Below are 20,349 nucleotides of genomic sequence, written 5' to 3' on the forward strand. Positions count from 1 at the left end.
TAGAAAAGCCACACTGCTTCGCAGGACGGGGTAGTTTAAAAGAATAAAGCGAAAGGAATATGGCGGGTGCGATCATACCAGCACTAATGCACCGGATCCCATCAGAACTTCGAAATTAAGCGTGTTTGGGCGAGAGTAGTACTTGGATTGGTGACCCCCTGGGAAGTCCTCGTGTTGCACCCCTCTCTTTTTTGTTTCGAAATCAAAATTTCCTATTCGTTCTTTATCCAGTAGTAATTTAGCTCCGTCAGAACGATTGCTTAATATTTTGCTTCTTGTCGAAGCGTGAAGGAGGATCTGAAGGCGCGAGACAAATCAGGAACGGTACGGTTCGATCAAAGCCCGGATCGTCGCTCAAATTTGTCGGCGCAAATGTATCAGCGCAAGCATGAAGGATTGATTTCATGATAATTTAGAGTTGCGGGATGATGGAAAAAAACAGGGGGCAAATCAATAACAAAAAAAAATATGAAAGCAAATAAACAAAAGGGTAAGAGAAAAATGCTTGAATTGACGCTTAAAATGAATTTCGGTCTAGAAAAGCCACACTGCTTCGCAGGACGGGATGGTTTAAAAGAATAAAGCGAAAGGAACATGGCGGGTGCGATCATACCAGCACTAATGCACCGGATTCCATCAGAACTCCGAAGTTAAGCATGCTTGGGCGAGAGTAGTACTAGGATGGGTGACCCCCTGGGAATTCCTCTTGTTGCACCCCTCTTTTTTTTTGTTTCGAAATCCAAATTTCCTATTCGTTCTTTATCCTGTAGTAATTTAGCTCCGTCGGAACGATTGCTTAATATTTTGCTTCTTGTCGAAGCGTGAAGGAGGATCTGAAGGCGCGAGACAAATCAGGAACGGTACGGTTCGATCAAAGCCCGGATCGTCGCTCAAATTTGTCGGCGCAAATGTATCAGCGCAAGCATGAAGGATTGATTTCATGATAATTTAGAGTTGCGGGATGATGGAAAAAAACAGGGGGCAAATCAATAACAAAAAAAAATATGAAAGCAAATAAACAAAAGGGTAAGAGAAAAATGCTTGAATTGACGCTTAAAATGAATTTCGGTCTAGAAAAGCCACACTGCTTCGCAGGACGGGATGGTTTAAAAGAATAAAGCGAAAGGAACATGGCGGGTGCGATCATACCAGCACTAATGCACCGGATCCCATCAGAACTCCGAAGTTAAGCATGCTTGGGCGAGAGTAGTACTAGGATGGGTGACCCCCTGGGAATTCCTCTTGTTGCACCCCTCTTTTTTTTGTTTCGAAATCCAAATTTCCTATTCGTTCTTTATCCTGTAGTAATTTAGCTCCGTCGGAACGATTGCTTAATATTTTGCTTCTTGTCGAAGCGTGAAGGAGGATCTGAAGGCGCGAGACAAATCAGGAACGGTACGGCTCGATCAAAGCCCGGATCGTCGCTCAAATTTGTCGGCGCAAATGTATCAGCGCAAGCGTGAAGGATTGATTTCATGATAATGTAGAGTTGCGGGATGATGGAAAAAAACAGGGGGCAAATCAATAACAAAAAAAATTATGAAAGCAAATAAATAAAAGGATAATAGGAAAATGCTTGAATTGACGCTTAAAATGAATTTCGGTCTAGAAAAGCCACACTGCTTCGCAGGACTGGGTAGTTTAAAAGAATAAAGCGAAAGGAATATGGCGGGTGCGATCATACCAGCACTAATGCACCGGATCCCATCAGAATTTCGAAATTAAGCGTGTTTGGGCGAGAGTAGTACTTGGATTGGTGACCCCCTGGGAAGTCCTCGTGTTGCACCCCTCTCTTTTTTGTTTCGAAATCCAAATTTCCTATTCGTTCTTTATCCTGTAGTAATTTAGCTCCGTCGGAACGATTGCTTAATATTTTGCTTCTTGTCGAAGCGTGAAGGAGGATCTGAAGGCGCGAGACAAATCAGGAACGGTACGGCTCGATCAAAGCCCGGATCGTCGCTCAAATTTGTCGGCGCAAATGTATCAGCGCAAGCGTGAAGGATTGATTTCATGATAATTTAGAGTTGCGGGATGATGGAAAAAAACAGGGGGCAAATCAATAACAAAAAAAAATATGAAAGCAAATAAATAAAAGGATAATAGGAAAATGCTTGAATTGACGCTTAAAATGAATTTCGGTCTAGAAAAGCCACACTGCTTCGCAGGACGGGGTAGTTTAAATGAATAAAGCGAAAGGAATATGGCGGGTGCGATCATACCAGCACTAATGCACCGGATCCCATCAGAACTTCGAAATTAAGCGTGTTTGGGCGAGAGTAGTACTTGGATTGGTGACCCCCTGGGAAGTCCTCGTGTTGCACCCCTCTCTTTTTTGTTTCGAAATCCAAATTTCCTATTCGTTCTTTATCCTGTAGTAATTTAGCTCCGTCGGAACGATTGCTTAATATTTTGCTTCTTGTCGAAGCGTGAAGGAGGATCTGAAGGCGCGAGACAAATCAGGAACGGTACGGCTCGATCAAAGCCCGGATCGTCGCTCAAATTTGTCGGCGCAAATGTATCAGCGCAAGCGTGAATGATTGATTTCATGATAATTTAGAGTTCCGGGATGATGGAAAAAAACAGGGGGCAAATCAATAACAAAAAAAAATATGAAAGCAAATAAATAAAAGGATAATAGGAAAATGCTTGAATTGACGCTTAAAATGAATTTCGGTCTAGAAAAGCCACACTGCTTCGCAGGACGGGGTAGTTTAAAAGAATAAAGCGAAAGAAATATGGCGGGTGCGATCATACCAGCACTAATGCACCGGATCCCATCAGAACTTCGAAATTAAGCGTGTTTGGGCGAGAGTAGTACTTGGATTGGTGACCCCCTGGGAAGTCCTCGTGTTGCACCCCTCTCTTTTTTGTTTCGAAATCCAAATTTCCTATTCGTTCTTTATCCTGTAGTAATTTAGCTCTGTCGGAACGATTGCTTAATATTTTGCTTCTTGTCGAAGCGTGAAGGAGGATCTGAAGGCGCGAGACAAATCAGGAACGGTACGGCTCGATCAAAGCCCGGATCGTCGCTCAAATTTGTCGGCGCAAATGTATCAGCGCAAGCGTGAAGGATTGATTTCATGATAATTTAGAGTTGCGGGATGATGGAAAAAAACAGGGGGCAAATCAATTACAAAAAAAAAATATGAAAGCAAATAAATAAAAGGATAATAGGAAAATGCTTGAATTGACGCTTAAAATGAATTTCGGTCTAGAAAAGCCACACTGCTTCGCAGGACTGGGTAGTTTAAAAGAATAAAGCGAAAGGAATATGGCGGGTGCGATCATACCAGCACTAATGCACCGGATCCCATCAGAACTTCGAAATTAAGCGTGTTTGGGCGAGAGTAGTACTTGGATTGGTGACCCCCTGGGAAGTCCTCGTGTTGCACCCCTCTCTTTTTTGTTTCGAAATCGAAATTTCCTATTCGTTCTTTATCCAGTAGTAATTTAGCTCCGTCGGAACGATTGCTTAATATTTTGCTTCTTGCCGAAGCGTGAAGGAGGATCTGAAGGCGCGAGACAAATCAGGAACGGTACGGTTCGATCAAAGCCCGGATCGTCGCTCAAATTTGTCGGCGCAAATGTATCAGCGCAAGCATGAAGGATTGATTTCATGATAATTTAGAGTTGCGGGATGATGGAAAAAAACAGGGGGCAAATCAATAACAAAAAAAATTATGAAAGCAAATAAATAAAAGGATAATAGGAAAATGCTTGAATTGACGCTTAAAATGAATTTCGGTCTAGAAAAGCCACACTGCTTCGTAGGACTGGGTAGTTTAAAAGAATAAAGCGAAAGGAATATGGCGGGTGCGATCATACCAGCACTAATGCACCGGATCCCATCAGAATTTCGAAATTAAGCGTGTTTGGGCGAGAGTAGTACTTGGATTGGTGACCCCCTGGGAAGTCCTCTTGTTGCACCCCTCTCTTTTTTGTTTCGAAATCCAAATTTCCTATTCGTTCTTTATCCTGTAGTAATTTAGCTCTGTCGGAACGATTGCTTAATATTTTGCTTCTTGTCGAAGCGTGAAGGAGGATCTGAAGGCGCGAGACAAATCAGGAACGGTACGGCTCGATCAAAGCCCGGATCGTCGCTCAAATTTGTCGGCGCAAATGTATCAGCGCAAGCGTGAAGGATTGATTTCATGATAATTTAGAGTTGCGGGATGATGGAAAAAAACAGGGGGCAAATCAATAACAAAAAAAAAATATGAAAGCAAACAAATAAAAGGATAATAGGAAAATGCTTGAATTGACGCTTAAAATGAATTTCGGTCTAGAAAAGCCACACTGCTTCGCAGGACGGGGTAGTTTAAAAGAATAAAGCGAAAGGAATATGGCGGGTGCGATCATACCAGCACTAATGCACCGGATCCCATCAGAACTTCGAAATTAAGCGTGTTTGGGCGAGAGTAGTACTTGGATTGGTGACCCCCTGGGAAGTCCTCGTGTTGCACCCCTCTCTTTTTTGTTTCGAAATCCAAATTTCCTATTCGTTCTTTATCCAGTAGTAATTTAGCTCCGTCGGAACGATTGCTTAATATTTTGCTTCTTGTCGAAGCGTGAAGGAGGATCTGAAGGCGCGAGACAAATCAGGAACGGTACGGCTCGATCAAAGCCCGGATCGTCGCTCAAATTTGTCGGCGCAAATGTATCAGCGCAAGCGTGAAGGATTGATTTCATGATAATTTAGAGTTGCGGGATGATGGAAAAAAACAGGGGGCAAATCAATAACAAAAAAAAAATATGAAAGCAAACAAATAAAAGGATAATAGGAAAATGCTTGAATTGACGCTTAAAATGAATTTCGGTCTAGAAAAGCCACACTGCTTCGCAGGACGGGGTAGTTTAAAAGAATAAAGCGAAAGGAATATGGCGGGTGCGATCATACCAGCACTAATGCACCGGATCCCATCAGAACTTCGAAATTAAGCGTGTTTGGGCGAGAGTAGTACTTGGATTGGTGACCCCCTGGGAAGTCCTCGTGTTGCACCCCTCTCTTTTTTGTTTCGAAATCGAAATTTCCTATTCGTTCTTTATCCAGTAGTAATTTAGCTCCGTCGGAACGATTGCTTAATATTTTGCTTCTTGTCGAAGCGTGAAGGAGGATCTGAAGGCGCGAGACAAATCAGGAACGGTACGGTTCGATCAAAGCCCGGATCGTCGCTCAAATTTGTCGGCGCAAATGTATCAGCGCAAGCATGAAGGATTGATTTCATGATAATTTAGAGTTGCGGGATGATGGAAAAAAACAGGGGGCAAATCAATAAAAAAAAAAAATATGAAAGCAAATAAACAAAAGGGTAAGAGAAAAATGCTTGAATTGACGCTTAAAATGAATTTCGGTCTAGAAAAGCCACACTGCTTCGCAGGACGGGATGGTTTAAAAGAATAAAGCGAAAGGAACATGGCGGGTGCGATCTTACCAGCACTAATGCACCGGATCCCATCAGAACTCCGAAGTTAAGCATGCTTGGGCGAGAGTAGTACTAGGATGGGTGACCCCCTGGGAATTCCTCTTGTTGCACCCCTCTTTTTTTTGTTTCGAAATCCAAATTTCCTATTCGTTCTTTATCCTGTAGTAATTTAGCTCCGTCGGAACGATTGCTTAATATTTTGCTTCTTGTCGAAGCGTGAAGGAGGATCTGAAGGCGCGAGACAAATCAGGAATGGTACGGTTCGATCAAAGCCCGGATCGTCGCTCAAATTTGTCGGCGCAAATGTATCAGCGCAAGCATGAAGGATTGATTTCATGATAATTTAGAGTTGCGGGATGATGGAAAAAAACAGGGGGCAAATCAATAACAAAAAAAAATATGAAAGCAAATAAACAAAAGGGTAAGAGAAAAATGCTTGAATTGACGCTTAAAATGAATTTCGGTCTAGAAAAGCCACACTGCTTCGCAGGACGGGATGGTTTAAAAGAATAAAGCGAAAGGAACATGGCGGGTGCGATCATACCAGCACTAATGCACCGGATCCCATCAGAACTCCGAAGTTAAGCATGCTTGGGCGAGAGTAGTACTAGGATGGGTGACCCCCTGGGAATTCCTCTTGTTGCACCCCTCTTTTTTTTGTTTCGAAATCCAAATTTCCTATTCGTTCTTTATCCTGTAGTAATTTAGCTCCGTCGGAACGATTGCTTAATATTTTGCTTCTTGTCGAAGCGTGAAGGAGGATCTGAAGGCGCGAGACAAATCAGGAACGGTACGGCTCGATCAAAGCCCGGATCGTCGCTCAAATTTGTCGGCGCAAATGTATCAGCGCAAGCGTGAAGGATTGATTTCATGATAATGTAGAGTTGCGGGATGATGGAAAAAAACAGGGGGCAAATCAATAACAAAAAAAATTATGAAAGCAAATAAATAAAAGGATAATAGGAAAATGCTTGAATTGACGCTTAAAATGAATTTCGGTCTAGAAAAGCCACACTGCTTCGCAGGACTGGGTAGTTTAAAAGAATAAAGCGAAAGGAATATGGCGGGTGCGATCATACCAGCACTAATGCACCGGATCCCATCAGAATTTCGAAATTAAGCGTGTTTGGGCGAGAGTAGTACTTGGATTGGTGACCCCCTGGGAAGTCCTCGTGTTGCACCCCTCTCTTTTTTGTTTCGAAATCCAAATTTCCTATTCGTTCTTTATCCTGTAGTAATTTAGCTCCGTCGGAACGATTGCTTAATATTTTGCTTCTTGTCGAAGCGTGAAGGAGGATCTGAAGGCGCGAGACAAATCAGGAACGGTACGGCTCGATCAAAGCCCGGATCGTCGCTCAAATTTGTCGGCGCAAATGTATCAGCGCAAGCGTGAAGGATTGATTTCATGATAATTTAGAGTTGCGGGATGATGGAAAAAAACAGGGGGCAAATCAATAACAAAAAAAATATGAAAGCAAATAAATAAAAGGATAATAGGAAAATGCTTGAATTGACGCTTAAAATGAATTTCGGTCTAGAAAAGCCACACTGCTTCGCAGGACGGGATAGTTTAAAAGAATAAAGCGAAAGGAATATGGCGGGTGCGATCATACCAGCACTAATGCACCGGATCCCATCAGAACTTCGAAATTAAGCGTGTTTGGGCGAGAGTAGTACTTGGATTGGTGACCCCCTGGGAAGTCCTCGTGTTGCACCCCTCTCTTTTTTGTTTCGAAATCCAAATTTCCTATTCGTTCTTTATCCTGTAGTAATTTAGCTCCGTCGGAACGATTGCTTAATATTTTGCTTCTTGTCGAAGCGTGAAGGAGGATCTGAAGGCGCGAGACAAATCAGGAACGGTACGGCTCGATCAAAGCCCGGATCGTCGCTCAAATTTGTCGGCGCAAATGTATCAGCGCAAGCGTGAATGATTGATTTCATGATAATTTAGAGTTACGGGATGATGGAAAAAAACAGGGGGCAAATCAATAACAAAAAAAAATATGAAAGCAAATAAATAAAAGGATAATAGGAAAATGCTTGAATTGACGCTTAAAATGAATTTCGGTCTAGAAAAGCCACACTGCTTCGCAGGACGGGGTAGTTTAAAAGAATAAAGCGAAAGAAATATGGCGGGTGCGATCATACCAGCACTAATGCACCGGATCCCATCAGAACTTCGAAATTAAGCGTGTTTGGGCGAGAGTAGTACTTGGATTGGTGACCCCCTGGGAAGTCCTCGTGTTGCACCCCTCTCTTTTTTGTTTCGAAATCCAAATTTCCTATTCGTTCTTTATCCTGTAGTAATTTAGCTCTGTCGGAACGATTGCTTAATATTTTGCTTCTTGTCGAAGCGTGAAGGAGGATCTGAAGGCGCGAGACAAATCAGGAACGGTACGGCTCGATCAAAGCCCGGATCGTCGCTCAAATTTGTCGGCGCAAATGTATCAGCGCAAGCGTGAAGGATTGATTTCATGATAATTTAGAGTTGCGGGATGATGGAAAAAAACAGGGGGCAAATCAATTACAAAAAAAAAATATGAAAGCAAATAAATAAAAGGATAATAGGAAAATGCTTGAATTGACGCTTAAAATGAATTTCGGTCTAGAAAAGCCACACTGCTTCGCAGGACGGGGTAGTTTAAAAGAATAAAGCGAAAGGAATATGGCGGGTGCGATCATACCAGCACTAATGCACCGGATCCCATCAGAACTTCGAAATTAAGCGTGTTTGGGCGAGAGTAGTACTTGGATTGGTGACCCCCTGGGAAGTCCTCGTGTTGCACCCCTCTCTTTTTTGTTTCGAAATCGAAATTTCCTATTCGTTCTTTATCCAGTAGTAATTTAGCTCCGTCGGAACGATTGCTTAATATTTTGCTTCTTGTCGAAGCGTGAAGGAGGATCTGAAGGCGCGAGACAAATCAGGAACGGTACGGTTCGATCAAAGCCCGGATCGTCGCTCAAATTTGTCGGCGCAAATGTATCAGCGCAAGCATGAAGGATTGATTTCATGATAATTTAGAGTTGCGGGATGATGGAAAAAAACAGGGGGCAAATCAATAACAAAAAAAAATATGAAAGCAAATAAACAAAAGGGTAAGAGAAAAATGCTTGAATTGACGCTTAAAATGAATTTCGGTCTAGAAAAGCCACACTGCTTCGCAGGACGGGATGGTTTAAAAGAATAAAGCGAAAGGAACATGGCGGGTGCGATCATACCAGCACTAATGCACCGGATCCCATCAGAACTCCGAAGTTAAGCATGCTTGGGCGAGAGTAGTACTAGGATGGGTGACCCCCTGGGAATTCCTCTTGTTGCACCCCTCTTTTTTTTGTTTCGAAATCCAAATTTCCTATTCGTTCTTTATCCTGTAGTAATTTAGCTCCGTCGGAACGATTGCTTAATATTTTGCTTCTTGTCGAAGCGTGAAGGAGGATCTGAAGGCGCGAGACAAATCAGGAACGGTACGGCTCGATCAAAGCCCGGATCGTCGCTCAAATTTGTCGGCGCAAATGTATCAGCGCAAGCGTGAAGGATTGATTTCATGATAATGTAGAGTTGCGGGATGATGGAAAAAAACAGGGGGCAAATCAATAACAAAAAAAATTATGAAAGCAAATAAATAAAAGGATAATAGGAAAATGCTTGAATTGACGCTTAAAATGAATTTCGGTCTAGAAAAGCCACACTGCTTCGCAGGACTGGGTAGTTTAAAAGAATAAAGCGAAAGGAATATGGCGGGTGCGATCATACCAGCACTAATGCACCGGATCCCATCAGAATTTCGAAATTAAGCGTGTTTGGGCGAGAGTAGTACTTGGATTGGTGACCCCCTGGGAAGTCCTCGTGTTGCACCCCTCTCTTTTTTGTTTCGAAATCCAAATTTCCTATTCGTTCTTTATCCTGTAGTAATTTAGCTCCGTCGGAACGATTGCTTAATATTTTGCTTCTTGTCGAAGCGTGAAGGAGGATCTGAAGGCGCGAGACAAATCAGGAACGGTACGGCTCGATCAAAGCCCGGATCGTCGCTCAAATTTGTCGGCGCAAATGTATCAGCGCAAGCGTGAAGGATTGATTTCATGATAATTTAGAGTTGCGGGATGATGGAAAAAAACAGGGGGCAAATCAATAACAAAAAAAAATATGAAAGCAAATAAATAAAAGGATAATAGGAAAATGCTTGAATTGACGCTTAAAATGAATTTCGGTCTAGAAAAGCCACACTGCTTCGCAGGACGGGGTAGTTTAAAAGAATAAAGCGAAAGAAATATGGCGGGTGCGATCATACCAGCACTAATGCACCGGATCCCATCAGAACTTCGAAATTAAGCGTGTTTGGGCGAGAGTAGTACTTGGATTGGTGACCCCCTGGGAAGTCCTCGTGTTGCACCCCTCTCTTTTTTGTTTCGAAATCCAAATTTCCTATTCGTTCTTTATCCTGTAGTAATTTAGCTCTGTCGGAACGATTGCTTAATATTTTGCTTCTTGTCGAAGCGTGAAGGAGGATCTGAAGGCGCGAGACAAATCAGGAACGGTACGGCTCGATCAAAGCCCGGATCGTCGCTCAAATTTGTCGGCGCAAATGTATCAGCGCAAGCGTGAAGGATTGATTTCATGATAATTTAGAGTTGCGGGATGATGGAAAAAAACAGGGGGCAAATCAATAACAAAAAAAAAATATGAAAGCAAACAAATAAAAGGATAATAGGAAAATGCTTGAATTGACGCTTAAAATGAATTTCGGTCTAGAAAAGCCACACTGCTTCGCAGGACGGGGTAGTTTAAAAGAATAAAGCGAAAGGAATATGGCGGGTGCGATCATACCAGCACTAATGCACCGGATCCCATCAGAACTTCGAAATTAAGCGTGTTTGGGCGAGAGTAGTACTTGGATTGGTGACCCCCTGGGAAGTCCTCGTGTTGCACCCCTCTCTTTTTTGTTTCGAAATCAAAATTTCCTATTCGTTCTTTATCCAGTAGTAATTTAGCTCCGTCGGAACGATTGCTTAATATTTTGCTTCTTGTCGAAGCGTGAAGGAGGATCTGAAGGCGCGAGACAAATCAGGAACGGTACGGTTCGATCAAAGCCCGGATCGTCGCTCAAATTTGTCGGCGCAAATGTATCAGCGCAAGCATGAAGGATTGATTTCATGATAATTTAGAGTTGCGGGATGATGGAAAAAAACAGGGGGCAAATCAATAACAAAAAAAAATATGAAAGCAAATAAACAAAAGGGTAAGAGAAAAATGCTTGAATTGACGCTTAAAATGAATTTCGGTCTAGAAAAGCCACACTGCTTCGCAGGACGGGATGGTTTAAAAGAATAAAGCGAAAGGAACATGGCGGGTGCGATCATACCAGCACTAATGCACCGGATCCCATCAGAACTCCGAAGTTAAGCATGCTTGGGCGAGAGTAGTACTAGGATGGGTGACCCCCTGGGAATTCCTCTTGTTGCACCCCTCTTTTTTTTGTTTCGAAATCCAAATTTCCTATTCGTTCTTTATCCTGTAGTAATTTAGCTCCGTCGGAACGATTGCTTAATATTTTGCTTCTTGTCGAAGCGTGAAGGAGGATCTGAAGGCGCGAGACAAATCAGGAACGGTACGGCTCGATCAAAGCCCGGATCGTCGCTCAAATTTGTCGGCGCAAATGTATCAGCGCAAGCGTGAAGGATTGATTTCATGATAATTTAGAGTTGCGGGATGATGGAAAAAAACAGGGGGCAAATCAATAACAAAAAAAAAATATGAAAGCAAACAAATAAAAGGATAATAGGAAAATGCTTGAATTGACGCTTAAAATGAATTTCGGTCTAGAAAAGCCACACTGCTTCGCAGGACGGGGTAGTTTAAAAGAATAAAGCGAAAGGAATATGGCGGGTGCGATCATACCAGCACTAATGCACCGGATCCCATCAGAACTTCGAAATTAAGCGTGTTTGGGCGAGAGTAGTACTTGGATTGGTGACCCCCTGGGAAGTCCTCGTGTTGCACCCCTCTCTTTTTTGTTTCGAAATCGAAATTTCCTATTCGTTCTTTATCCAGTAGTAATTTAGCTCCGTCGGAACGATTGCTTAATATTTTGCTTCTTGTCGAAGCGTGAAGGAGGATCTGAAGGCGCGAGACAAATCAGGAACGGTACGGTTCGATCAAAGCCCGGATCGCCGCTCAAATTTGTCGGCGCAAATGTATCAGCGCAAGCATGAAGGATTGATTTCATGATAATTTAGAGTTGCGGGATGATGGAAAAAAACAGGGGGCAAATCAATAACAAAAAAAAATATGAAAGCAAATAAACAAAAGGGTAAGAGAAAAATGCTTGAATTGACGCTTAAAATGAATTTCGGTCTAGAAAAGCCACACTGCTTCGCAGGACGGGATGGTTTAAAAGAATAAAGCGAAAGGAACATGGCGGGTGCGATCATACCAGCACTAATGCACCGGATCCCATCAGAACTCCGAAGTTAAGCATGCTTGGGCGAGAGTAGTACTAGGATGGGTGACCCCCTGGGAATTCCTCTTGTTGCACCCCTCTCTTTTTTGTTTCGAAATCCAAATTTCCTATTCGTTCTTTATCCTGTAGTAATTTAGCTCCGTCGGAACGATTGCTTAATATTTTGCTTCTTGTCGAAGCGTGAAGGAGGATCTGAAGGCGCGAGACAAATTAGGAACGGTACGGCTCGATCAAAGCCCGGATCGTCGCTCAAATTTGTCGGCGCAAATGTATCAGCGCAAGCGTGAAGGATTGATTTCATGATAATTTAGAGTTGCGGGATGATGGAAAAAAACAGGGGGCAAATCAATAACAAAAAAAAAATATGAAAGCAAATAAATAAAAGGATAATAGGAAAATGCTTGAATTGACGCTTAAAATGAATTTCGGTCTAGAAAAGCCACACTGCTTCGCAGGACGGGGTAGTTTAAAAGAATAAAGCGAAAGGAACATGGCGGGTGTGATCATACCAGCACTAATGCACCGGATCCCATCAGAACTCCGAAGTTAAGCATGCTTGGGCGAGAGTAGTACTTGGATTGGTGACCCCCTGGGAAGTCCTCGTGTTACACCCCTCTCTTTTTTGTTTCGAAATCCAAATTTCCTATTCGTTCTTTATCCTGTAGTAATTTAGCTCCGTCGGAACGATTGCTTAATATTTTGCTTCTTGTCGAAGCGTGAAGGAGGATCTGAAGGCGCGAGACAAATCAGGAACGGTACGGCTCGATCAAAGCCCGGATCGTCGCTCAAATTTGTCGGCGCAAATGTATCAGCGCAAGCGTGAAGGATTGATTTCATGATAATTTAGAGTTGCGGGATGATGGAAAAAAACAGGGGGCAAATCAATAACAAAAAAAAATATGAAAGCAAATAAATAAAAGGATAATAGGAAAATGCTTGAATTGACGATTAAAATGAATTTCGGTCTAGAAAAGCCACACTGCTTCGCAGGACGGGGTAGTTTAAAAGAATAAAGCGAAAGGAACATGGCGGGTGCGATCATACCAGCACTAATGCACCGGATCCCATCAGAACTCCGAAGTTAAGCATGCTTGGGCGAGAGTAGTACTAGGATGGGTGACCCCCTGGGAAGTCCTCTTGTTGCACCCCTTTCTTTTTTGTTTCGAAATTCAAATTTTCTATTCGTTCTTTATCCTGTAGTAATTTAGGTCCTTCGGAACGATTGCTTTATATTTTGCTTCTTCTCGAAGCATGAAGGCGGATCTGAAGCGAGACAAATCAGGAACGGTACGGCTCGATCAAAGCCCGAATCGTCGCTCAAATTTGTCGGCGCAAATGTATCAGCGCAAGCGTGAAGGATTGATTTCATGATAATTTAGAGTTGCGGGATGATGGAAAAAAACAGGGGGCAAATCAATATAAAAAAAATTATGAAAGCAAATAAATAAAAGGATAATATGAAAATGCTTGAATTGACGCTTAAAATGAATTTCGGTCTAGAAAAGCCACACTGCTTCGCAGGACGGGGTAGTTTAAAAGAATAAAGCGAAAGGAATATGGCGGGTGCGATCATACCAGCACTAATGCACCGGATCCCATCAGAACTTCGAAATTAAGCGTGTTTGGGCGAGAGTAGTACTTGGATTGGTGACCCCCTGGGAAGTCCTCGTGTTGCACCCCTCTCTTTTTTGTTTCGAAATCCAAATTTCCTATTCGTTCTTTATCCTGTAGTAATTTAGCTCCGTCGGAACGATTGCTTAATATTTTGCTTCTTGTCGAAGCGTGAAGGAGGATCTGAAGGCGCGAGACAAATCAGGAACGGTACGGTTCGATCAAAGCCCGGATCGCCGCTCAAATTTGTCGGCGCAAATGTATCAGCGCAAGCATGAAGGATTGATTTCATGATAATTTAGAGTTGCGGGATGATGGAAAAAAACAGGGGGCAAATCAATAACAAAAAAAAATATGAAAGCAAATAAACAAAAGGGTAAGAGAAAAATGCTTGAATTGACGCTTAAAATGAATTTCGGTCTAGAAAAGCCACACTGCTTCGCAGGACGGGATGGTTTAAAAGAATAAAGCGAAAGGAACATGGCGGGTGCGATCATACCAGCACTAATGCACCGGATCCCATCAGAACTCCGAAGTTAAGCATGCTTGGGCGAGAGTAGTACTAGGATGGGTGACCCCCTGGGAATTCCTCTTGTTGCACCCCTCTCTTTTTTGTTTCGAAATCCAAATTTCCTATTCGTTCTTTATCCTGTAGTAATTTAGCTCCGTCGGAACGATTGCTTAATATTTTGCTTCTTGTCGAAGCGTGAAGGAGGATCTGAAGGCGCGAGACAAATTAGGAACGGTACGGCTCGATCAAAGCCCGGATCGTCGCTCAAATTTGTCGGCGCAAATGTATCAGCGCAAGCGTGAAGGATTGATTTCATGATAATTTAGAGTTGCGGGATGATGGAAAAAAACAGGGGGCAAATCAATAACAAAAAAAAATATGAAAGCAAATAAATAAAAGGATAATAGGAAAATGCTTGAATTGACGATTAAAATGAATTTCGGTCTAGAAAAGCCACACTGCTTCGCAGGACGGGGTAGTTTAAAAGAATAAAGCGAAAGGAACATGGCGGGTGCGATCATACCAGCACTAATGCACCGGATCCCATCAGAACTCCGAAGTTAAGCATGCTTGGGCGAGAGTAGTACTAGGATGGGTGACCCCCTGGGAAGTCCTCTTGTTGCACCCCTTTCTTTTTTGTTTCGAAATTCAAATTTTCTATTCGTTCTTTATCCTGTAGTAATTTAGGTCCTTCGGAACGATTGCTTTATATTTTGCTTCTTCTCGAAGCATGAAGGCGGATCTGAAGCGAGACAAATCAGGAACGGTACGGCTCGATCAAAGCCCGAATCGTCGCTCAAATTTGTCGGCGCAAATGTATCAGCGCAAGCGTGAAGGATTGATTTCATGATAATTTAGAGTTGCGGGATGATGGAAAAAAACAGGGGGCAAATCAATATAAAAAAAATTATGAAAGCAAATAAATAAAAGGATAATATGAAAATGCTTGAATTGACGCTTAAAATGAATTTCGGTCTAGAAAAGCCACACTGCTTCGCAGGACGGGGTAGTTTAAAAGAATAAAGCGAAAGGAATATGGCGGGTGCGATCATACCAGCACTAATGCACCGGATCCCATCAGAACTTCGAAATTAAGCGTGTTTGGGCGAGAGTAGTACTTGGATTGGTGACCCCCTGGGAAGTCCTCGTGTTGCACCCCTCTCTTTTTTGTTTCGAAATCCAAATTTCCTATTCGTTCTTTATCCTGTAGTAATTTAGCTCCGTCGGAACGATTGCTTAATATTTTGCTTCTTGTCGAAGCGTGAAGGAGGATCTGAAGGCGCGAGACAAATCAGGAACGGTACGGCTCGATCAAAGCCCGGATCGTCGCTCAAATTTGTCGGCGCAAATGTATCAGCGCAAGCGTGAATGATTGATTTCATGATAATTTAGAGTTGCGGGATGATGGAAAAAAACCGGGGGCAAATCAATAACAAAAAAAAATATGAAAGTAAATAAATAAAAGGATAATAGGAAAATGCTTGAATTGACGCTTAAAATGAATTTCGGTCTAGAAAAGCCACACTGCTTCGCAGGACGGGGTAGTTTAAAAGAATAAAGCGAAAGAAATATGGCGGGTGCGATCATACCAGCACTAATGCACCGGATCCCATCAGAACTTCGAAATTAAGCGTGTTTGGGCGAGAGTAGTACTTGGATTGGTGACCCCCTGGGAAGTCCTCGTGTTGCACCCCTCTCTTTTTTGTTTCGAAATCCAAATTTCCTATTCGTTCTTTATCCTGTAGTAATTTAGCTCCGTCGGAACGATTGCTTAATATTTTGCTTCTTGTCGAAGCGTGAAGGAGGATCTGAAGGCGCGAGACAAATCAGGAACGGTACGGCTCGATCAAAGCCCGGATCGTCGCTCAAATTTGTCGGCGCAAATGTATCAGCGCAAGCGTGAAGGATTGATTTCATGATAATTTAGAGTTGCGGGATGATGGAAAAAAACAGGGGGCAAATCAATAACAAAAAAAAATATGAAAGCAAATAAACAAAAGGGTAAGAGAAAAATGCTTGAATTGACGCTTAAAATGAATTTCGGTCTAGAAAAGCCACACTGCTTCGCAGGACGGGGTAGTTTAAAAGAATAAAGCGAAAGGAATATGGCGGGTGCGATCATACCAGCACTAATGCACCGGATCCCATCAGAACTTCGAAATTAAGCGTGTTTGGGCGAGAGTAGTACTTGGATTGGTGACCCCCTGGGAAGTCCTCGTGTTGCACCCCTCTCTTTTTTGTTTCGAAATCCAAATTTCCTATTCGTTCTTTATCCTGTAGTAATTTAGCTCCGTCGGAACGATTGCTTAATATTTTGCTTCTTGTCGAAGGGTGAAGGAGGATCTGAAGGCGCGAGACAAATCAGGAACGGTACGGCTCGATCAAAGCCCGGATCGTCGATCAAATTTATCGGCGCAAATGTATCAGCGCAAGCGTGAAGGATTGATTTCATGATAATGTAGAGTTGCTGGATGATGGAAAAAAACAGGGGGCAAATCAATAACAAAAAAAATTACGAAAGCAAATAAATAAAAGGATAATAGGAAAATGCTTGAATTCACGCCTAAAATGAATTTCGGTCTAGAAAAGCCACACTGCTTCGCAGGACGGGATAGTTTAAAACAATAAAGCGAAAGGAATATGGCGGGTGCGATCATACCAGCACTAATGCACCGGATCCCATCAGAACTTCGAAATTAAGCGTGTTTGGGCGAGAGTAGTACTTGGATTGGTGACCCCCTGGGAAGTCCTCGTGTTGCACCCCTCTCTTTTTTGTTTCGAAATCCAAATTTCCTATTCGTTCTTTATCCTGTAGTAATTTAGCTCCGTCGGAACGATTGCTTAATATTTTGCTTCTTGTCGAAGGGTGAAGGAGGATCTGAAGGCGCGAGACAAATCAGGAACGGTACGGCTCGATCAAAGCCCGGATCGTCGATCAAATTTGTCGGCGCAAATGTATCAGCGCAAGCGTGAAGGATTGATTTCATGATAATGTAGAGTTGCTGGATGATGGAAAAAAACAGGGGGCAAATCAATAACAAAAAAAATTACGAAAGCAAATAAATAAAAGGATAATAGGAAAATGCTTGAATTGACGCTTAAAATGAATTTCGGTCTACAAAAGCCACACTGCTTCGCAGGACGGGGTAGTTTAAAAGAATAAAGCGAAAGGAATATGGCGGGTGCGATCATACCAGCACTAATGCACCGGATCCCATCAGAACTTCGAAATTAAGCGTGTTTGGGCGAGAGTAGTACTTGGATTGGTGACCCCCTGGGAAGTCCTCGTGTTGCACCCCTCTCTTTTTTGTTTCGAAATCCAAATTTCCTATTCGTTCTTTATCCTGTAGTAATTTAGCTCCGTCGGAACGATTGCTTAATATTTTGCTTCTTGTCGAAGCGTGAAGGAGGATCTGAAGGCGCGAGACAAATCAGGAACGGTACGGCTCGATCAAAGCCCGGATCGTCGCTCAAATTTGTCGGCGCAAATGTATCAGCGCAAGCGTGAATGATTGATTTCATGATAATTTAGAGTTGCGGGATGATGGAAAAAAACAGGGGGCAAATCAATAACAAAAAAAAATATGAAAGTAAATAAATAAAAGGATAATAGGAAAATGCTTGAATTGACGCTTAAAATGAATTTCGGTCTAGAAAAGCCACACTGCTTCGCAGGACGGGGTAGTTTAAAAGAATAAAGCGAAAGAAATATGGCGGGTGCGATCATACCAGCACTAATGCACCGGATCCCATCAGAACTTCGAAATTAAGCGTGTTTGGGCGAGAGTAGTACTTGGATTGGTGACCCCCTGGGAAGTCCTCGTGTTGCACCCCTCTCTTTTTTGTTTCGAAATCCAAATTTCCTATTCGTTCTTTATCCAGTAGTAATTTAGCTCCGTCGGAACGATTGCTTAATATTTTGCTTCTTGTCGAAGTGTGAAGGAAGATCTGAAGGCGCGAGACAAATCAGGAACGGTACGGTTCGATCAAAGCCCGGATCGTCGCTCAAATTTGTCGGCGCAAATGTATCAGCGTAAGCGTGAAGGATTGATTTCATGATAATTTAGAGTTGCGGGATGATGGAAAAAAACAGGGGGCAAATCAATAACAAAAAAAAATATGAAAGCAAATAAATAAAAGGATAATAGGAAAATGCTTGAATTGACGCTTAAAATGAATTTCGGTCTAGAAAAGCCACACTGCTTCGCAGGACTGGGTAGTTTAAAAGAATAAAGCGAAAGGTATATGGCGGGTGCGATCATACCAGCACTAATGCACCGGATCCCATCAGAATTTCGAAATTAGGCGTGTTTGGGCGAGAGTAGTACTTGGATTGGTGACCCCCTGGGAAGTCCTCGTGTTGCACCCCTCTCTTTTTTGTTTCGAAATCCAAATTTCCTATTCGTTCTTTATCCTGTAGTAATTTAGCTCCGTCGGAACGATTGCTTAATATTTTGCTTCTTGTCGAAGCGTGAAGGAGGATCTGAAGGCGCGAGACAAATCAGGAACGGTACGGCTCGATCAAAGCCCGGATCGTCGCTCAAATTTGTCGGCGCAAATGTATCAGCGCAAGCGTGAAGGATTGATTTCATGATAATTTAGAGTTGCGGGATGATGGAAAAAAACAGGGGGCAAATCAATAACAAAAAAAAATATGAAAGCAAATAAATAAAAGGATAATAGGAAAATGCTTGAATTGACGCTTAAAATGAATTTCGGTCTAGAAAAGCCACACTGCTTCGCAGGACGGGGTAGTTTAAAAGAATAAAGCGAAAGGAATATGGCGGGTGCGATCATACCAGCACTAACGCACCGGATCCCATCAGAACTTCGAAATTAAGCGTGTTTGGGCGAGAGTAGTACTTGGATTGGTGACCCCCTGGGAAGTCCTCGTGTTGCACCCCTCTCTTTTTTGTTTCGAAATCCAAATTTCCTATTCGTTCTTTATCCTGTAGTAATTTAGCTCCGTCGGAACGATTGCTTAATATTTTGCTTCTTGTCGAAGCGTGAAGGAGGATCTGAAGGCGCGAGACAAATCAGGAACGGTACGGCTCGATCAAAGCCCGGATCGTCGCTCAAATTTGTCGGCGCAAATGTATCAGCGCAAGCGTGAATGATTGATTTCATGATAATTTAGAGTTACGGGATGATGGAAAAAAACAGGGGGCAAATCAATAACAAAAAAAAATATGAAAGCAAATAAATAAAAGGATAATAGGAAAATGCTTGAATTGACGCTTAAAATGAATTTCGGTCTAGAAAAGCCACACTGCTTCGCAGGACGGGGTAGTTTAAAAGAATAAAGCGAAAGAAATATGGCGGGTGCGATCATACCAGCACTAATGCACCGGATCCCATCAGAACTTCGAAATTAAGCGTGTTTGGGCGAGAGTAGTACTTGGATTGGTGACCCCCTGGGAAGTCCTCGTGTTGCACCCCTCTCTTTTTTGTTTCGAAATCCAAATTTCCTATTCGTTCTTTATCCTGTAGTAATTTAGCTCTGTCGGAACGATTGCTTAATATTTTGCTTCTTGTCGAAGCGTGAAGGAGGATCTGAAGGCGCGAGACAAATCAGGAACGGTACGGCTCGATCAAAGCCCGGATCGTCGCTCAAATTTGTCGGCGCAAATGTATCAGCGCAAGCGTGAAGGATTGATTTCATGATAATTTAGAGTTGCGGGATGATGGAAAAAAACAGGGGGCAAATCAATAACAAAAAAAAAATATGAAAGCAAACAAATAAAAGGATAATAGGAAAATGCTTGAATTGACGCTTAAAATGAATTTCGGTCTAGAAAAGCCACACTGCTTCGCAGGACGGGGTAGTTTAAAAGAATAAAGCGAAAGGAATATGGCGGGTGCGATCATACCAGCACTAATGCACCGGATCCCATCAGAACTTCGAAATTAAGCGTGTTTGGGCGAGAGTAGTACTTGGATTGGTGACCCCCTGGGAAGTCCTCGTGTTGCACCCCTCTCTTTTTTGTTTCGAAATCGAAATTTCCTATTCGTTCTTTATCCAGTAGTAATTTAGCTCCGTCGGAACGATTGCTTAATATTTTGCTTCTTGTCGAAGCGTGAAGGAGGATCTGAAGGCGCGAGACAAATCAGGAACGGTACGGTTCGATCAAAGCCCGGATCGCCGCTCAAATTTGTCGGCGCAAATGTATCAGCGCAAGCATGAAGGATTGATTTCATGATAATTTAGAGTTGCGGGATGATGGAAAAAAACAGGGGGCAAATCAATAACAAAAAAAAATATGAAAGCAAATAAACAAAAGGGTAAGAGAAAAATGCTTGAATTGACGCTTAAAATGAATTTCGGTCTAGAAAAGCCACACTGCTT

At 42.6% G+C, this 20,349-nt stretch overlaps 38 non-coding genes across 38 annotated transcripts; all 38 read left to right on the forward strand.

The window, feature by feature from the left end:
• Positions 1–64: 64 nt before the first annotated feature.
• Positions 65–183, forward strand: LOC140022468 (5S ribosomal RNA). The gene has a single exon (XR_011826450.1). It is a non-coding gene; the product is annotated as a 5S ribosomal RNA (ribosomal RNA).
• A 416-nt stretch (positions 184–599) lies between these two features.
• Positions 600–718, forward strand: LOC140032288 (5S ribosomal RNA). The gene has a single exon (XR_011836214.1). It is a non-coding gene; the product is annotated as a 5S ribosomal RNA (ribosomal RNA).
• Positions 719–1,135: 417 nt separating this feature from the next.
• Positions 1,136–1,254, forward strand: LOC140031880 (5S ribosomal RNA). Its single transcript, XR_011835805.1, has one exon. It is a non-coding gene; the product is annotated as a 5S ribosomal RNA (ribosomal RNA).
• A 416-nt stretch (positions 1,255–1,670) lies between these two features.
• On the forward strand, positions 1,671–1,789 carry LOC140024123 (5S ribosomal RNA). The gene has a single exon (XR_011828095.1). It is a non-coding gene; the product is annotated as a 5S ribosomal RNA (ribosomal RNA).
• A 416-nt stretch (positions 1,790–2,205) lies between these two features.
• Positions 2,206–2,324, forward strand: LOC140022469 (5S ribosomal RNA). The gene has a single exon (XR_011826451.1). It is a non-coding gene; the product is annotated as a 5S ribosomal RNA (ribosomal RNA).
• Positions 2,325–2,740: 416 nt separating this feature from the next.
• LOC140022471 (5S ribosomal RNA) lies at positions 2,741–2,859 on the forward strand. Its single transcript, XR_011826453.1, has one exon. It is a non-coding gene; the product is annotated as a 5S ribosomal RNA (ribosomal RNA).
• Positions 2,860–3,276: 417 nt separating this feature from the next.
• Positions 3,277–3,395, forward strand: LOC140022472 (5S ribosomal RNA). Its single transcript, XR_011826454.1, has one exon. It is a non-coding gene; the product is annotated as a 5S ribosomal RNA (ribosomal RNA).
• Positions 3,396–3,811: 416 nt separating this feature from the next.
• LOC140025043 (5S ribosomal RNA) lies at positions 3,812–3,930 on the forward strand. Its single transcript, XR_011829020.1, has one exon. It is a non-coding gene; the product is annotated as a 5S ribosomal RNA (ribosomal RNA).
• Positions 3,931–4,347: 417 nt separating this feature from the next.
• Positions 4,348–4,466, forward strand: LOC140022473 (5S ribosomal RNA). Its single transcript, XR_011826455.1, has one exon. It is a non-coding gene; the product is annotated as a 5S ribosomal RNA (ribosomal RNA).
• Positions 4,467–4,883: 417 nt separating this feature from the next.
• Positions 4,884–5,002, forward strand: LOC140022474 (5S ribosomal RNA). Its single transcript, XR_011826456.1, has one exon. It is a non-coding gene; the product is annotated as a 5S ribosomal RNA (ribosomal RNA).
• Positions 5,003–5,418: 416 nt separating this feature from the next.
• On the forward strand, positions 5,419–5,537 carry LOC140032289 (5S ribosomal RNA). The gene has a single exon (XR_011836215.1). It is a non-coding gene; the product is annotated as a 5S ribosomal RNA (ribosomal RNA).
• A 416-nt stretch (positions 5,538–5,953) lies between these two features.
• LOC140031881 (5S ribosomal RNA) lies at positions 5,954–6,072 on the forward strand. Its single transcript, XR_011835806.1, has one exon. It is a non-coding gene; the product is annotated as a 5S ribosomal RNA (ribosomal RNA).
• A 416-nt stretch (positions 6,073–6,488) lies between these two features.
• LOC140024124 (5S ribosomal RNA) lies at positions 6,489–6,607 on the forward strand. The gene has a single exon (XR_011828096.1). It is a non-coding gene; the product is annotated as a 5S ribosomal RNA (ribosomal RNA).
• Positions 6,608–7,022: 415 nt separating this feature from the next.
• On the forward strand, positions 7,023–7,141 carry LOC140022475 (5S ribosomal RNA). Its single transcript, XR_011826457.1, has one exon. It is a non-coding gene; the product is annotated as a 5S ribosomal RNA (ribosomal RNA).
• Positions 7,142–7,557: 416 nt separating this feature from the next.
• LOC140022476 (5S ribosomal RNA) lies at positions 7,558–7,676 on the forward strand. The gene has a single exon (XR_011826458.1). It is a non-coding gene; the product is annotated as a 5S ribosomal RNA (ribosomal RNA).
• Positions 7,677–8,093: 417 nt separating this feature from the next.
• LOC140022477 (5S ribosomal RNA) lies at positions 8,094–8,212 on the forward strand. The gene has a single exon (XR_011826459.1). It is a non-coding gene; the product is annotated as a 5S ribosomal RNA (ribosomal RNA).
• A 416-nt stretch (positions 8,213–8,628) lies between these two features.
• LOC140031882 (5S ribosomal RNA) lies at positions 8,629–8,747 on the forward strand. The gene has a single exon (XR_011835807.1). It is a non-coding gene; the product is annotated as a 5S ribosomal RNA (ribosomal RNA).
• A 416-nt stretch (positions 8,748–9,163) lies between these two features.
• LOC140024125 (5S ribosomal RNA) lies at positions 9,164–9,282 on the forward strand. The gene has a single exon (XR_011828097.1). It is a non-coding gene; the product is annotated as a 5S ribosomal RNA (ribosomal RNA).
• Positions 9,283–9,698: 416 nt separating this feature from the next.
• LOC140022478 (5S ribosomal RNA) lies at positions 9,699–9,817 on the forward strand. Its single transcript, XR_011826460.1, has one exon. It is a non-coding gene; the product is annotated as a 5S ribosomal RNA (ribosomal RNA).
• Positions 9,818–10,234: 417 nt separating this feature from the next.
• Positions 10,235–10,353, forward strand: LOC140022479 (5S ribosomal RNA). Its single transcript, XR_011826461.1, has one exon. It is a non-coding gene; the product is annotated as a 5S ribosomal RNA (ribosomal RNA).
• A 416-nt stretch (positions 10,354–10,769) lies between these two features.
• LOC140031883 (5S ribosomal RNA) lies at positions 10,770–10,888 on the forward strand. The gene has a single exon (XR_011835808.1). It is a non-coding gene; the product is annotated as a 5S ribosomal RNA (ribosomal RNA).
• A 417-nt stretch (positions 10,889–11,305) lies between these two features.
• On the forward strand, positions 11,306–11,424 carry LOC140022480 (5S ribosomal RNA). Its single transcript, XR_011826462.1, has one exon. It is a non-coding gene; the product is annotated as a 5S ribosomal RNA (ribosomal RNA).
• Positions 11,425–11,840: 416 nt separating this feature from the next.
• LOC140031885 (5S ribosomal RNA) lies at positions 11,841–11,959 on the forward strand. Its single transcript, XR_011835810.1, has one exon. It is a non-coding gene; the product is annotated as a 5S ribosomal RNA (ribosomal RNA).
• A 417-nt stretch (positions 11,960–12,376) lies between these two features.
• LOC140032244 (5S ribosomal RNA) lies at positions 12,377–12,495 on the forward strand. Its single transcript, XR_011836169.1, has one exon. It is a non-coding gene; the product is annotated as a 5S ribosomal RNA (ribosomal RNA).
• A 416-nt stretch (positions 12,496–12,911) lies between these two features.
• Positions 12,912–13,030, forward strand: LOC140031763 (5S ribosomal RNA). The gene has a single exon (XR_011835687.1). It is a non-coding gene; the product is annotated as a 5S ribosomal RNA (ribosomal RNA).
• Positions 13,031–13,442: 412 nt separating this feature from the next.
• LOC140022482 (5S ribosomal RNA) lies at positions 13,443–13,561 on the forward strand. Its single transcript, XR_011826464.1, has one exon. It is a non-coding gene; the product is annotated as a 5S ribosomal RNA (ribosomal RNA).
• Positions 13,562–13,977: 416 nt separating this feature from the next.
• LOC140031886 (5S ribosomal RNA) lies at positions 13,978–14,096 on the forward strand. Its single transcript, XR_011835811.1, has one exon. It is a non-coding gene; the product is annotated as a 5S ribosomal RNA (ribosomal RNA).
• Positions 14,097–14,512: 416 nt separating this feature from the next.
• Positions 14,513–14,631, forward strand: LOC140031764 (5S ribosomal RNA). The gene has a single exon (XR_011835688.1). It is a non-coding gene; the product is annotated as a 5S ribosomal RNA (ribosomal RNA).
• Positions 14,632–15,043: 412 nt separating this feature from the next.
• LOC140022484 (5S ribosomal RNA) lies at positions 15,044–15,162 on the forward strand. Its single transcript, XR_011826465.1, has one exon. It is a non-coding gene; the product is annotated as a 5S ribosomal RNA (ribosomal RNA).
• A 416-nt stretch (positions 15,163–15,578) lies between these two features.
• Positions 15,579–15,697, forward strand: LOC140022485 (5S ribosomal RNA). Its single transcript, XR_011826466.1, has one exon. It is a non-coding gene; the product is annotated as a 5S ribosomal RNA (ribosomal RNA).
• Positions 15,698–16,113: 416 nt separating this feature from the next.
• Positions 16,114–16,232, forward strand: LOC140022486 (5S ribosomal RNA). Its single transcript, XR_011826467.1, has one exon. It is a non-coding gene; the product is annotated as a 5S ribosomal RNA (ribosomal RNA).
• A 416-nt stretch (positions 16,233–16,648) lies between these two features.
• Positions 16,649–16,767, forward strand: LOC140022487 (5S ribosomal RNA). The gene has a single exon (XR_011826468.1). It is a non-coding gene; the product is annotated as a 5S ribosomal RNA (ribosomal RNA).
• A 416-nt stretch (positions 16,768–17,183) lies between these two features.
• LOC140022488 (5S ribosomal RNA) lies at positions 17,184–17,302 on the forward strand. Its single transcript, XR_011826470.1, has one exon. It is a non-coding gene; the product is annotated as a 5S ribosomal RNA (ribosomal RNA).
• Positions 17,303–17,718: 416 nt separating this feature from the next.
• On the forward strand, positions 17,719–17,837 carry LOC140022489 (5S ribosomal RNA). Its single transcript, XR_011826471.1, has one exon. It is a non-coding gene; the product is annotated as a 5S ribosomal RNA (ribosomal RNA).
• A 416-nt stretch (positions 17,838–18,253) lies between these two features.
• On the forward strand, positions 18,254–18,372 carry LOC140024976 (5S ribosomal RNA). Its single transcript, XR_011828952.1, has one exon. It is a non-coding gene; the product is annotated as a 5S ribosomal RNA (ribosomal RNA).
• A 416-nt stretch (positions 18,373–18,788) lies between these two features.
• Positions 18,789–18,907, forward strand: LOC140023268 (5S ribosomal RNA). Its single transcript, XR_011827238.1, has one exon. It is a non-coding gene; the product is annotated as a 5S ribosomal RNA (ribosomal RNA).
• Positions 18,908–19,323: 416 nt separating this feature from the next.
• LOC140022490 (5S ribosomal RNA) lies at positions 19,324–19,442 on the forward strand. The gene has a single exon (XR_011826472.1). It is a non-coding gene; the product is annotated as a 5S ribosomal RNA (ribosomal RNA).
• Positions 19,443–19,859: 417 nt separating this feature from the next.
• LOC140022491 (5S ribosomal RNA) lies at positions 19,860–19,978 on the forward strand. Its single transcript, XR_011826473.1, has one exon. It is a non-coding gene; the product is annotated as a 5S ribosomal RNA (ribosomal RNA).
• The last annotated feature ends 371 nt before the right edge of the window (positions 19,979–20,349 follow it).

The sequence above is a fragment of the Coffea arabica genome, chromosome 11e, assembly GCF_036785885.1.
Source record: "Coffea arabica cultivar ET-39 chromosome 11e, Coffea Arabica ET-39 HiFi, whole genome shotgun sequence".
NCBI lineage: Eukaryota > Viridiplantae > Streptophyta > Magnoliopsida > Gentianales > Rubiaceae > Coffea > Coffea arabica.